At 52.5% G+C, this 13,597-nt stretch overlaps 1 long non-coding RNA gene across 1 annotated transcript; it reads right to left on the bottom strand.

Annotated features, from left to right (window-relative positions):
* Positions 1–4,526: 4,526 nt before the first annotated feature.
* LOC147647073 (uncharacterized) lies at positions 4,527–10,140 on the bottom strand. Its single transcript, XR_015281688.1, has 8 exons — positions 10,072–10,140; positions 9,912–9,983; positions 9,758–9,823; positions 8,339–9,307; positions 8,153–8,251; positions 6,536–7,701; positions 5,329–5,494; positions 4,527–4,799 (listed from the first exon to the last, which is right to left on the bottom strand). It is a non-coding gene; the product is annotated as an uncharacterized LOC147647073 (long non-coding RNA).
* Between the last annotated feature and the right edge of the window lie 3,457 nt (positions 10,141–13,597).

Raw genomic sequence — 13,597 nt, 5'->3', positions numbered from 1 at the left:
TTGCCCTAAACCAGGACAAATACATTCATTGGCGCCCAACGTGGGGCACGAGAGAGCTGGAGAGCCAAGGGGTGGTCAGCAAAACCCACTCACCCTTCAACAGCCCTATCTGGCCTGTGCGTAAATCTGAAGGAGAATGGAGATTGACTGTGGACTATCGTGCATTGAATGAAGTGACTCCACCGCTGAGCGCTGCCGTGCTGGACATGCTGGAGCTCAAGTACGAGCTGGAGTCCAAGGCAGCAAAGTGGTACGCCACTACTGACATTGCCAATGCATTTTTCTCCGTTCCCCTGGCAGCAGAATGCAGGCCTCAGTTTGCCTTCACGTGGAGGGGAGTGCAGTACACCTGGAACCGACTGCCCCAGGGATGGAAGCACAGCCCCACCATCTGCCATGGACTGATCCAGGCTGGCCTGGAAAAGGGTGAGGCTCCAGAACATCTACAGTACATAGATGACATCATTGTGTGGGGGAACACAGCAGCAGAAGTGTTTGAGAAAGGAGAGAAAATCATCCAGATCCTCCTGGAATCTGGTTTTGCCATCAAGAAGAGCAAAGTTAAGGGACCAGCTCGTGAGATTCAGTTCCTGGGGGTGAAGTGGCAAGATGGGCGGCGTCAGATTCCTACTGATGTCATTAACAAAATTACACCAATGTCTCCACCAACTAATAAGAAGGAAACACAAGCTTTCTTAGGTGCCATAGGGTTTTGGAGAATGCATATTCCTGAATACAGTCAGATTGTGAGCCCTCTTTACCTGGTCACTTGGAAGAAGAATAATTTCCATTGGGGCCCTGAGCAGCAACAAGCCTTTGCTCAGATCAAGCAGGAGATTGCCCATGCAGTAGCCCTTGGCCCAGTCAGAACAGGACCAGATGTGAAGAACATGCTCTACTCTGCAGCTGGGAGCCATGGTCTGTCCTGGAGCCTTTGGCAGAAGGTGTCTGGTGAGACTCGAGGCCGACCACTAGGATTTTGGAGTAGAAGCCACAGAGGGTCCGAAGCCCATTACACCCCAACAGAAAAAGAAATTTTAGCAGCTTATGAAGGAGTCCAAGCTGCCTCAGAAGTGATTTGGGCACTGAAGCCCAACTCCTCCTGGCACCCCGACTACCGGTGCTAGAATGGATGATCAAGGGAAAGGTTCCTTCCACCCATCATGCAACCAGTGCCACATGGAGCAAGTGGATTGCTCTTATCACGCAGCGCGCCCATATTGGTAAACTGAACCGCCCTGGGATTTTGGAAATAATTACAAACTGGCCTGAAGGTGAAAATTTTGGTCTCACAGATGAAGAACAAGAGGAAGTAGCAAGGGCTGAAGAAGCTCCACCATATAACCAGCTGCCAGCAGAAGAAACACGCTACGCTCTTTTCACTGATGGTTCCTGTCGCGTCGTAGGGATGAACCAGAAGTGGAAAGCAGCCGTATGGATCCCCACACGACAGGTCGCAGAGGCCACTGAAGGAGAAGGTGGATCAAGTCAACTAGCGGAACTCAAAGCTGTTCAACTGGCCCTGGACTTTGCTGAAAGAGAGAAGTCGCCAAAGCTCTATCTCTACACGGATTCATAGATGGTGGCCAATGCTCTGTGGGGATGGTTGGAGAGGTGGAAAGAGGCTAATTGGCAGCGTAGAGGAAAACCAATTTGGGCTGCTAAAGAGTGGAAAGATATTGCTGCTAGAGTAAGGAGACTACCAGTGAAAGTCCGCCACGTAGATGCCCATGTCCCCAAGAGTAGAGCTAATGAGGAACACCAAAATAATAAGCAGGTAGATCAGGCTGCAAAGATACAAGTGTCAAAAATAGATTTGGATTGGGAACATAAGGGAGAGTTGTTCCTAGCCCGATGGGCTCATGATGCCTCAGGTCATCAGGGTAGAGATGCCACCTATAAGTGGGCACGAGACCGAGGGGTGGATTTAACCATGGACAGCATTTCCCAGGTTATTCATGACTGTGAGACATGTGCTGCGATCAAACAGGCTAAGCGGTTGAAGACCCTCTGGTACGGTGGGCGATGGTCCAGATACAAGTATGGGGAGGCCTGGCAGATTGACTACATCACACTGCCCCAAACCCGCCAAGGCAAGCGCTACGTGCTCACGATGGTGGAAGGTACCACAGGATGGTTGGAAACCTACCCTGTGCCTCATGCCACTGCCCAGAACACCATCCTGGGACTTGAAAAGCAGGTCCTTTGGAGGCATGGCACCCCTGAGAGGATTGAGTCAGACAATGGGACTCATTTCAAGAACAGCCTTATAAACAGCTGGGCTAGGGAACATGGCATTGAGTGGGTGTACCATATCCCCTACCATGCACCTGCTGCTGGGAAGGTGGAGAGGTACAATGGACTATTAAAAATCACCTTAAAGGCACTGGGTGGAGGATCTTTTAAAAACTGGGAGCAACATCTAGCAAAGGCCACCTGGTTAGTCAACACCAGAGGTTCCACCAACCGAGCAGGTCCTGCCCAGTCTGAGTCTTTACATGTAGTAGACGGAGACAAAGTCCCAGTGGTACATGTCAGAGGTCTGCTAGGGAAGACAGTTTGGGTCAATTCTACCTCGGGCACAGATAAACCCATTTGTGGGGTTGTCTTTGCTCAAGGACCAGGTTGTACATGGTGGATAATGCAGAGAGATGGAACAACATGATGTGTACCTCAGGGAGACCTGATCATTGGGTAAAAGGTTACTGCCATTGTCTGTACATTAAACCATGCAGACATGAAATAGAAGGAAATGTGTAAGTGTTGAAGGTATGAGCAGGTGAAAGATGGTGTTTTGAGTGAGTAAAAAGAGAGAGTGGGGAATCCTGCAGCTCTCCAGCGTGGGGGGTCTGGATTCAGTAGCTTGTTGTGGGGCTTGACAGGGGCATGATGGATATATTGCTTGTATTTTTTGGGTGGAACGGAGGGGAAGTTTCTATGTATGTAAATGTGTGCAGAGTTGGAATGTTAGTTTTGTCAGTAAGTCGACGATATGGGGATAAGGGGTGGAATGTCCTGGGTTGATTATGATGTTAAATTGTATCCCCATTTGTCCACCTAACCCAGACACAGGTTTTTTATTCTTAAAATTCCATCTGAGAGTAAAATTGAGTGGAAAAGAAGCACCAAGTCTGTTATCAGACTGTAATTGCTCCCCCCGCATCGGGAGTTTTGACTACAGCACAGACAGACAACAAGACACAGATCGCCTTGGCTTTCCAACTAGCCGGAGAAGAGAGGTCTTCCTGGACTGTTTTCTTTCCCTTTTTCTGAAAAAGAAAATCTGAATTTTCTGAGTCGAACCTGCTCTGAACTGGGGACTCGGGGGAGCACCGGGAGCTTGCCCCCGTGGACTACCGGGAGCCCAGCTTGGGCAGCGGCATTTTCCAGCACCAGAGGGACTGATAACAGAGCGAACACCCACAGGAAAGAGACCCTCTGGAGTTTGTCATCTCTTCTGAAGGGTGAGAGGTTTTGTAATTTGATATTGTTCATTCTTGTGCTGGGTAGTGCTGTGCCTGTGAAATAAACAGGTTTTTTCCACTTCTCTCAGAGAAATCTCTTCCCGAACTGGTTGGGGGGTGGGGGGAAAAGGGCCGCATGGGTTTGCTTCCCGGGGGGGATCCCCACTGGAGGTTTTCTCCCAAATTTGCCCTAAACCAGGACATTCAATTCACTAAATTGTATATTTTTTTCCCTTGTTATTTAATTGCTGTTAACTCAATAGATCTAGTTGTCTGATTTTAATTTCATTTACAACAGCACCAAGAAGAAAAGGGGCTTACTGAGAGCAAGCAAACTTAATCCTCTGCCAGGACACAAATTTAGAGGCCAAAAAATTAAAAAACCCCACAGCATCAGCCCAGCTTCCCAGTGAGAAGGGTTGGAACTCTCTGCCCTCAACACTTCCCCAGCAGGTTTACAAAGGTAGCTGGGATCTAAGCTGTGCCCTCTGAATCAACAGAGCCAGCCTCCCTTCAAGCTGAAAAACCACGGCCCCAGTTATAGCCCTGGGTGCCTCCTGTGCCCCAGAGAATGGCCCGGCTCACCCGGCCCAGCCTGGCCCGAGCAGCCTGGACTGGCCTCAAGGGATGGGCTCCACCTGCCCGCTGTGCCCACAGGCCGGGCCCAAGGGCTCACAAGAGGCTTCCTCCCAGCTCTGCAAAACCTCAGCCAAGACTGTCCCCTTTGCTGTGCTGAGAAGAGTAAAAAACCCTCTCAATTTAACCCCACTGCACTCCTCATGGGGAATCCCTGCACACCTTAGGAGAGAGCCCAAATTTTCCCTGTGTGCCTCATGAGGTGCAGGCCCAGGTGATGCCACTGAAGGAAATGTGCCCTCACAGCCCAGGGACGCTCAGCATGGGCTTCCCCCAGCCCCTCGGGGCCCCACCGCTGATCACGGCAGCCCCTGCCTGGCTCCTGCCTGCCCACACCATGGTCAGCCCTGCCTGCTTCTGGACATGGAGCTCAGCCGGGGCTGGTACCATGTGGGCTTTGCTGGTGGTACCAGCTGGACACTGGGGTGACAGCTCCATCTCTTTATTTGAACAAAAATCATGGGCCAACCCCTGCTCTGGTGGACAGGGGCTGCCCAATTTCAGTCCTGGCCAGGGAACAGGGCCAGGGGGCTCAGGGGCAGAGGGTCTCGCTTGGGAGGTGTGCGTCTTGGGATGCCCTCAAGACGGGGATGCAGCTGCAGCACAGCAGATGGGGAGAGATGTGGAGAGCGAGGATAACAGGTCAGCTTCTCAGAGACTAAAATCTTTGGCTGCTCTTCTGAAGCTGCAGAGGTGCTCCTGTGGAGAGAGGAGGTGGCTGAGGCCCCCAGCTACCGCTGGCACTCAGGGACCCTCCTGAACAGCAGGGCCCAGAGCGGCCAAGGCTCCCCAGCAGGGCTGGAGCTGCTGGCACAGCTTAGCCCAGCTGGACAGCTGCCCCTCAAGGCCGCAGCGAGCAGGGGATGGCTCTGGGCAGGGTCCCTGACCAGGAGTGGGCCCCAGAGCGCCTCTGCCTTTCAAGGGCAATCTCGTCCCCGCTCTTTCTCCTGCCCACCTTGCTTTGCCTCTGCCTGCTGCTCCTGGGGCTGCTCTTGGCCAGGCAGCCTCAGTGGGAGCCAGCACTGGCTGCAGCCCCAGCGGGCTCCCCAGGACAAGGCCCAGCAATTAAGAGGCCAATGAAAGGCCTGGGCAGCAGCAGAACTCTCAGCAGAGTTATTTGGGCAACCACTGACTACCCACAAGTGCACAGCAGCCTCACTGGGAATGTTTCCTGACTATGAGCAGCCTTTCAAGAAGCTGTTTGAGGCCGAGATTGCAAAACACTCACCGTTTTCCCTTCCGGCAATACCAGATTCCGGCACAGCACATCATCAGGAAAACTGCTCCACCAGCCACAATGGCCATTAACTTAATCAAACCATCTGTTCCCTGGTAGAAAACTCTTCTCATGCTCTCCCAGATCTTCTGAGCATGTGCTGTGGTGCCAGCTGCATCTGTGGGAGCAATGGGCAGCATGAGCCTGTGCTGTGCTCCACTGCTGAGCTGGCAGCACGCTGGATACAGCCAGGACGTTCTCTGTTTCCCCCAGAGCTGGGGCCTGCAGGCACCTTGCCACCCCTTGGCACAAGACTGCTCAACCCCCTGAGCTCGAATGGCACAATTTCTCTGTGCTGTGCTGGTCTTCTCCAGGCAATACTTGTCAAAGACATGGATAAGGATCAGGAAAATGCCCACGGTTTTGGAAATGCTCCAGGGCCACCCCTCTTCCAAACAGACCCTAAACCTGAACTAGCCTGAAACTGGAAATTTTCAGGGGATCTCAAGGTGTGCGTGGCCCATGGTGCAGTTTGGGTTCCCTGTCACCTGATGCAAAATGCTTTCCTGCAGAGGCTGGGGAGAAGCTGCAGCCAGGCCAGGCTGGGAAACAGCCCTGTAGGCCATGAAAGCAGCAGTGGGGCAGTGAGGCTACCATGGATTCCTTCCTGCTGTACCGGCACACGGCGTGTCCAGATGTGCAGAGAAAGCCCCTGGCTGCTGAGTGTCAGGAGGAGGCTGAGGGACATGGACCCACCATGGCATCCCTCCAGATCATTCAGGACTATGTCCAGGTATTTGAGTTCCCCCATTGCTACATTACTATCTCCTATAGGTTTGTTCTTCTTTCTCAGGGGACCATTATATAAAATATTTCCATTTCCCAGGAATGGATCCCACAGAACCAGTGGTCAGCCTGTGGGATCAGCAGGGAGGCACCACACACCCCAGTGATGGGAGCTGGGCTTGCTGGCAGAATTTAGCTCAGGAGCTGGGAAAGTCCTCCCTGCAGACACACCTATAACTCAACAGCCACAGAAGCTTCAGTCATGTCTGCTGATCTGCACAGGCAGCACTGAGCCACAGGAGCAGTGAGAGGATCACGCAGGGTGAGGGCACAACCATGCACGGCTCTGTCCTGGCACCTGCAGAGATGCCACCCTGGCCAAGCCTTGGGCTCTGAGCTGGCGGCTCTCCCAGGGGGAAAGGCCTTGACCTACCCTCATAATCTTCCTCATCATCAGGCTCAGTAACTGATATGGATTGGGAATCCGGATCATCTTCATCATCAGGTTCATCTGCAAAGAAAGTCAGGACAGAACAACTCCCGTGACACTGCTGAAGATTCTTCTTCAGGCTGGAGTGGCAGTGAGTACACCCAGGTGACTGCTGCCCTCCAAGACACTCCCTCCTCTCTGCCTTCCACTCAGTAGCAAGGACAGGGGGACCACGTCCCTGCAGTGGGCCCACAGTGGGATGGAAGGAGCCCCTTGCATGGCAGTCAGGGGAGAAAGGACTCCCTGGAGCTGCCAGCAGCTCTAAACTGAGCCTCAAGCAGGGCCAGGGCTTGGCAGCTGGAGCAGGAGCATCTCAGGTTCCCTGGGGCCAGAAAGGAGCCACACAAGGCAGAGCCCCAGGGCACAGCCCTGAGCCCAGCCCTTCCCTCTCTGCTCTTCTCTGTGGCTGCACAGAGCACACGGAAGGAGACACTGGCATTACACACAGGAAGAAGATTGACAGCTAAATGCTCCTTCCTCCCACTGACAGCAATGCTGTGGGATCACTCAGGGCTCCAGAAGGGAGCAGGGCAAGGTTTCCAGAATCCGTCAACCTTCAGATTCTTGAGGGAAATGGCACATGAGTGAGCTTTTGCCACCTTGACACGGATTGTTCTGTGCGGAAAGGGACATTGAGAACTTGCCTCCAGCATCTGGCAAGGTCTTCAAACCGCCATTTACCAGCACTTCCAAATGCTCCATGTCACCATCCCAATCTAGAAGGGAGCACAGATCAGAACCATTCCATGGTGTGCTGGGATCCCCTTCTGCCTTAGGGAACTGGGCACTGCAAGGAGGTCACGTAAGGCCGTGGGAGCCAGATGTCAATGGACATGGCCAAAGCTGCAGAGGGGCCTGAGGAAAGCTCTGGACTGGCTCTGGACATTCTCAACACCTTTTCCATGCTCTGTGCAAAATCCCTGAAAGGCAGGCACTGCCAAGGAGCAGAGATTTACAGCTCAAGCCTCAGCAGGGCTCAGGCCCAGAGGCACAGCAATTACCTCCTGGGGCTGTGCCTGGCATGGCCTCCCTTCCTGCAGCAGAGGCTGCCCATGAGCCACTGCTTCCTCCGGGAAATGGCACCTTCAGCACAGCCTTTGGGTTCATCTCTGGAGAAAGGAAAAGCCACAGCTGGATCAGATGGAACCACTCCCCATTGAGGAGGTGGCATGTTCAAGTGGCAATATTTGTTAAAGTCATGGTTAAGGATCAGGAGAAAGGCGAGGTTATTGGGGCTGGCCAGGGCCCTCCCTCCTCCAAACAGCCCCTACACCTGATCTAGCCCAAGACCGGGAAATTGCAAGGGATCTCTGGCTGTGCATGGCCTGTGCTGCAGTTTGGGCTCCCTGTCACCTGATGCCAAATGCCTTCCTGCAGGGACTGGGGAGAAGCTGCAGCCAGACCAGGCTGGGAAACAGCCCTGCAGGCCATGAAAGCAGCAGTGGGACAGCGAGGCTGGCATGGATGCCTTCCTGCTGTGCCAGCCATAGCATGTCCAGATGTGCAGAGAAAGCCCCCAGCTGCTGAGTCACAAGAGAAGGCTGAGGGACATGGACTCACTATGGCGTCTCTCCAGTTCATTCAACATCTTATCCATGTGTTTGGATGTCTCCAGCGACTTACTATCCTCTGTAGGTTTGTTCCTCCCTCTCGGAGAACCTTAACAGAAAGTATTTCCATTTCAGATGAATGGATCCCACAGAACCAGGGCTCTGCCTGTGGGATCAGCAGGGACAAACCACTCACCCCTGTGATGGGAGCTGGGCTTGCGTGCAGCAACCAGAAAAGGAGCTTGAAATGTCCTTGATGCAGACACACCTGTAACTCAACAGCCACAGAAGCTTCTGTCACCTGGTTTGTGACAGGTTGTCAACGATTATTTCTTGTTGGGACAGTGAGAACATACCTGCATGGGGCTCCAGAGGCAGAAAATCTTCATGCAGCCAAGCTGCTGGAGGAGCCTTCCTACCACCCTCGTCTAGAAAGGAGCACAGATCAGAACCATTCCATGGTGTGCTGGGACCCCCTTCTGCCTTAGGAAACTGGGCACTGCAAGGGGGTCAGGGGATGGCCAAGGGAGCCAGATGTCAGTGGATATGGCCAAAGCTGCAGAGGGGCCTGGGGAGCTCTGGACTGGCTCTGGACACTCTCCACCTTCTTTGCAGGCCCTGTGCAATATCCCTGGTGGGGCAGCGGCACCAGCCCAGGGCCCAGGGGCTCTCCCTGCCACAGAGGTAACCATTAAGCCCTGGGCCAAACTGCAGCATTCAGTGTCACAGACATCCCTACCTCCGTCCTGCCCTCTCTCCTGCCCTCCGTCCTTCAGCTGGGACAGCTCCCCCAGCCCAAGGGGACAGAGCCAGGCCCTCTCAGGGCACACTGGAGCTTTACCCTCCCCTCAGCCCTTTCCCCACCATGGGCATTCCTTGAAGCCGCTGCCAGGTTTTGGGATGTGTCTCCCATGGAGGGACCTCAGCAGAACTGCTCAGTAGCCGAGTGCCCTGAGCCTGCTCAGGATAATTCCTCTGCACTGTGCTCACACAGCCAAGCAACAGAGATGGCAGCTCAAGCCTCAGCAGGGCTCAGGCCCAGGGGCACAGCAATTACCTCCTGGGACTGTGCCTGGCATGGCCTCCCTTCCTGCAGCAGAGGCTGCCCATGAGCCACTGCTTCCTCCGGGAAACGCTGCCTTCAGCACAGCCTTTGGGTTCATCTCTGGAGAAAAGAAGAGCCACAGCTGGATCAGGTGGGGCTGTTCCCCAACAGGAAGGTGGCATCTTCAAAAGGCAATACTTGTCCAAGTCATGAATAAGGTTCAGGAAGCCATCAAAACTTCGGAGCCAGGACAGGGCCCTCCCTCCTCCAAAGAGCTGCCATTCCACATCTACCCCAAGACTGGGAAATTGCAAGGGATCTCTGGCTGTGCATGGCCTGTGCTGCAGTTTGGGCTCCCTGTCAGCTGATGCCAAATGCCTTCCTGCAGAGGCTGGGGAGAAGCTGTAGCCAGGCCAGGCTGGGAAACAGCCCTGCAGGACATGAAAGCAGCAGGGGGCAGTGAAGCTGCCATGGATCCCTTCCCACTGTGCCAGGCACGGCATGTCCAGATGTGCAGAGAAAGCCCCTGGCTGCTGAGTCTCAGGAGAAGGCTGAGGGACTTGGACCCACCATGGCGTCTATCCAGTTCACTCAGCATCTTGTCTTCTGTGGGTTTATTCCTCCCTCTAGGAGAACCTTAACAGAAAGTATTTCCATTTCAGATGAATGGATCCCACAGAACCAGGGCTCAAGCCTGTGGGATCAGCAAGGACACACCACTCACCCCTGTGATGGGAGCTGGGCTTGCGTGCAGCAACCAGAAAAGGAGCTTGAAATGTCCTTGATGCAGACACACCTGTAACTCAACAGCCACAGAAGCTTCTGTCACCTGGTTCATGACAGGTGGTCAATGATTATTTCTTGCTGGGACAGTGAGAATATACCTGCATGGGGCTCCAGAGGCAGAAAATCTTCATGCAGCCAAGCTGCTGGAGGAGCCTTCCTACCACCCTCATCTGGAAGGAAGCACAGATCAGAACCATTCCATGGTGTGCTGGGACGCCCTTCTGCATTAGGGAACTGGGCACTGCAAGGGGGTTGGGAAAGGCCATGGCAGCCAGATGTCAGTGGACATGGCCAAAGCTGCAGAGGGGCCTGGAGAGCTCTGGGCTGGCTCTGGTCACTCTCCACCTTCTTTGCAGGCCCCATGCAACATCCCTGGTGGGGCAGCGGGACCAGCCCAGGGGCTCTGGGGACTCTCTCCCACGCACAGAGGAAGCCCTCCCTTAAGCCCTGGGGGAAAACCATCCCCAATGCTTCCCAGGGAGAAGGAAGTGCTGTCTCAGGAAAGGGAAGCCAGGCCCTGGGCTCACCTGCTCGCCTTGCTCGCCACGGAGCAGCCTGGGCAGCCCTGTCAGGCAGGGCCACTGCCAGGAGGAGCAGGAGGAGGAGGCGCAGAGCAAAGGCCATGGTGCCTTGCCCACTGCCAGTCCTGCAGCTCTTGCTGCCACCACTGTCCTGACACCGCTGTCCCAATGTCAGCACCGCTGCTGCCACAGCAGTCGTGGTCAAGGACTGACTGCTCGGTCCTTGTGGTGCTGTGCAACCACGGGGCTCTGGGACCTCTGTGACCTCAGAGCCTGCTGTCACCTCAGCCTGCTGTCACCCCAGAGACTGCTGTGACCTCATGGCCTTGGCTGTACCCCCTGAGTGTTCTCCCATCTGTACTCCAATCTGTACTGGACTGATTGTAAATCTTTGACTTCATCAAAGGGTCATTGCTAAACAAAACCTTGGTTTTGCCTGCTGACATTGCTGGTCATGTTCTGTCCCATGAGATGCTCTGGATGGTTCCCTCTTTTCCTGGGCATGGCACTGGAGGAGGTCCAGGCCCAGGTCATGCCACTGAAGGAAATGTGCCCTCAGCCCAGGGACACTCAACACAGACTCCCCCAGCCCCTCGGGGCCCCGCTGCTGGTCACAGCAGCCCCTGCCTGGCTCCTGCCTGCCCACACCGTGGTCAGCCCCGCCTGCTCCTGGACATGGAGCTCAGCCAGGGCTGGTGCTGTGTGGGCTTAGCTGGTGGTACCAGCCAGACACTGGGGTGACAGCTCCATCTCTTTATTGGAACAGAAGAGCTGTGTCAGGCCCTGCCCTGGCAGGAGGGACCCACCTTCAGTCCAGGCCACAGAGCAGGGCGGGTCCCTTCAGGGACACAGGGCCTTGCTTTGGGTGGTGGCAGCATCTGCACAGCAGCAAGCTGGTAATGCAGCTGTGACAGGGACATCACGTATGGGCATGGAGATGTGAAATGTGTGGTGCAGGTGTCCCTGAGGGAGGTGTTTGGCCTTTCCTGTGAAGCTGCAGAGGGGAACCTGTTGAGAGAGGAGATGGCTGAGGCCCCAGCTGCAGCTGGCACACAAGGACCCTCTTGCACACTGGGAGATTCTCACTGTGCTCAAAGTTTCCCTCTGAAGACTAAGAGCTGAATGTGGATGGGCTTAGCAACTGGTCTGCAGCCAAACAATTGAGTTAGCAAAAGAAGAAATTGAGAAAATACAAGTTTATCCATAGCAAGGAAGAAAGCAAGGCCGTTAGCATGGAAACCAATAAAAAGGTGCATAAGGGGTATTTACAGTTGTAATAAATGGAATTGGTTCGTGCTAACTGAATTGTAACTGTTATTAAAGTTATTATTAGAAACAATCAAGAATCAGTGTTACAAAGCAGATGTACCCCTTTGCAGATGTTACATGTCAAAATTGAGGTACAGGATGGAGTTTAGAAGATAAATGGTGTCTCAAGACCAAAATGCCCTTGAGATGGTCCAAAATTAGAAGAAATTTAGGCCTTGGGCGTAAGGATTAGTAAACATAAGGCTAATTAGTAGACTAACATAACACAAGGCTTAGTACGCACATGCAAACCTGTAAGGTTATCCAAAGGACAATGAGGAAGAAGAGAAGCCTTCACCAAAAGACCACCAAAAGAAGACTGAAGACCTCCTAACAACAAGTGAGGCATGTGCCGTGAAGAAAAGTGACGTATAATCAGAAAAATCGGAAATAGGAGGAAACTTGCAGGAAACATTAATGAATATGTATAAGCATACAGTATATGAGTTTAGCTTGAAGTGCTTTGTTTTGAAGGTGAGGCAGGGTGGGAAGCCTCCGTACCCTGGTGGGTTTTGCTTATGCTTTAATCATACTTAATTACTAGTAGATTATATATATAAATTTTATTTTTTTATTAAACTGTATTATTTTACAAAACTGCATTCTTTTACACCACACTATTATTCAGTTTAGTAAATTGTATTCATTTTTAATTAAACTGCCATTAAGCCAAGGGACCTAGTTGTCAAAATTCTAATTTCATTTATAACAATATTTTAGCAAAGAAAGCTGGTACAACAACATTGGTATTTAAAAAACATGACGCAATATGAGCTATATTAACAAAGAAGGCACCTTACAGTGACAACATTCTACTGTTCAAACTGTAAAACATCTTTGTGTACTGATCAGGAGGTCAGGATTTACTCTTTACAATCCTGATGCTGAATGTCTCCTTAGGCTGTCTGGCCACAGAGAAGAATGAATCCCTTGCAGGCTGCCCCTGTTTGGACAACCTGCTCCTCACCCCGAGCCTCAGCATGTCTGACATGGCCCACCTGGGACTGACATCCCAAAACATTGATAACATTTCTCTTTAGAATTTTTCTTTATCATTAAAATCTAATTAATTAAAAAAATAAAATTTTATTATTTTATAATAATATTGTTCTGTATTTTTAGAACCTAATTTTTATATTTATATGAAAGAATTGATACATTTTTAGCAACTAAAAACATTATCATTCCTTGGTCAAAGTACCACAATTCCCTTCATTAATTAATTGATCACTATTTCTCCCTCTTTATGCTAATTTGTCCTACTTTTAGTGCTTTGATCATATTTTTTAATCATTTTCTCAGACAGGGTAAAAGGGACCACTTTGGGGTCCATGGAAACTTTTCTGGGGAACATTTGGGGCAGTTTTGGGTCTGGAGACGGAATTTAGAGAGAACTTGGTGGTCTGGAGGACACTTGGGGGAGCCAGGTGGGCACTTAGGGATTCTGTGGGACAATTCGTGGTCTGGGGGAGCACTTGGGCATCCAGGGGGGCTCTTGGAAGTCAGGGAGGGGAATCTGGGGATACTTCGGGGTCTGGGCGAGCACTTGGGGGGCTGTAACGGGGAATCTATGGGTCGCGGGGGATGATGGGAGTTGTAGGCGCCGGTATAATACGGTTTAATGGGGCCGCGGAGCATCACGGGAGTTATAGGCGCATCTCCAGTGGATTCCGGTGGGGCGTGGGGCATGACGGGAGACGGAGTCATGGCAGGAATAGTGTTCCATGGGCGCCGCGGAGCATGATGGGAGCTGTAGTCCAGGAAGTGGCTCGGAAGGCAGGTTTGGCGGTGTGGG

Source organism: Cyanistes caeruleus, unplaced genomic scaffold, assembly GCF_971803275.1.
Source record: "Cyanistes caeruleus unplaced genomic scaffold, bCyaCae1.hap1.1 HAP1_SCAFFOLD_69, whole genome shotgun sequence".
NCBI classification, from domain to species: domain Eukaryota; kingdom Metazoa; phylum Chordata; class Aves; order Passeriformes; family Paridae; genus Cyanistes; species Cyanistes caeruleus.
Note: the sequence above shows the minus strand (reverse complement) of the source record. Positions and strands in the feature narration are given on the sequence as shown.